Raw genomic sequence first — 1,624 nt, forward strand, 5'->3', positions numbered from 1 at the left:
TCCCTTCCCAGGGCAGGAAGGCAACGGCGGTGCAGCCCGGCTTGGCTGCGGTCCGGTGGCCCTGCGACGGCGGCCGGCGGCAGGCGTGGTGATGGCGTCGCTCCTTGGCGGCGGGACGGCGTGGCGGTGCTGGGTGGCCGTCGACGCGCCCCCGGCCCAGATCTGGGCCCGACGGGCCCCATATGGGCCCTAGCGGGCCGGCCCCCCGGCGTGATCTCATTGTATGCGGCGCGGTGAGGAGGAGGAGTGGCTCGGACATGGGGCGTCGGCGCCGACGGCGTGCCGGCAGCAGCGCGAAGGCGGGAGCTTTACGGGCCCACGAGGGCTCGGCCGGGCATGTGGGCCTACGGGCCTGGTGTGCTCCTGCTATTGCGTCAGGATGGCTACCGTCGCTGACAGTGGAGGTGGGGCCCTCCCGCGTGCCGATGGTGCTGATGCCCTAGTCCCGGCTCTGATTCTTCGCCGTGATGTCCTCACTTCGCGGTGCCGTGATGAGACAGCGTGGAGGCCTCATGACCACGTTGGCGCAGGGTGGTGGTTGGTTTGGTGGCGAGATCCGGAGCGCCCGAGGTGCGGGTTGGGATCGGGGGAAACCCCTGTCGGCGTGGCCGACTCCGGCGCGGTGGCGCATGTGGGTGCCACCTGACCTTTCGGGAGGGCGTCGGGGGCTACCCTTCCTCTCGCCTCGTCGTGTACTGGGGGAAACCCTTGGCAACAGCGTCGTCATCGTCGCGTTCCTTCTTGGAGGTGTTGATTGGTGTCGGCGCTTCGGAGTCTTGGAGCCTAGTGGATGAGCCCGGTGGGCGCAGCGATCGCGAGGCTTCTTCGTTTTTGTTGATCCGCCGTTGTCGGCATTTGTTTCTTTTGCTCTTTTTCTGTTGTTTCTTTTGGGCGTGACTGTGCTGATTCCGCCCCAGCACATATCCCTGTATGGTTCGGTTGGTTGCTTTGTATACAAAACGGAAGAAACCCTTTTTCGGTAATTATATGCATTCTTGCGCGCTTCTCTCAGATAGTGACAACAGTTGGAGTGCCTTCGGTGATATGGGACATTTGAAAGACACGCAGCAAAGTGTGCTTCTACGAGGGAGTTTCCACGGGAGCTACGTGACATCATTCACTTGATATGTTGTTACTGCTGGAGTTTTGACATCATCTATTTCGGGTGATAAGGTTTTTGGGTCTATTTTGTGTATTTTGGGCCTTTTGAGTCCTGTACGGAAGAAGGATGATAAGGTTTTTGGGAAGCGCTCTGCGCGACTACTGACTTCTTCGCCACGGACGCCCCGGACTCCGACGACTACTTCCCCGACGACGACTACTTCCCCGACGTCGACAACCTTCTCAACGACATGGAGGACACCGACCCCAAGTCCAGTGCCTCTGCTCCGGCTGCTGTCCAGTACGTGTTCTTGTTTTTCCTGTTAGAGATCCTGCCACAGTTCCTTGTTCTACTGTTTGCCCTACACATGTTAGGATCTACCTCATATATGCATCTTGATCTACTGTCTGCTCGAGAGATGATCGGTTCTAGCTCATATATGCAGATATTATTTACCTTCACTTTGTCAAATCGCATGACTTGTTTTATCACTGCTATACTAGTCATGTTTTATCTAGTATT

The sequence above is a fragment of the Triticum aestivum genome, chromosome 5B (assembly GCF_018294505.1).
Source record: "Triticum aestivum cultivar Chinese Spring chromosome 5B, IWGSC CS RefSeq v2.1, whole genome shotgun sequence".
NCBI classification, from domain to species: Eukaryota; Viridiplantae; Streptophyta; class Magnoliopsida; order Poales; family Poaceae; genus Triticum; species Triticum aestivum.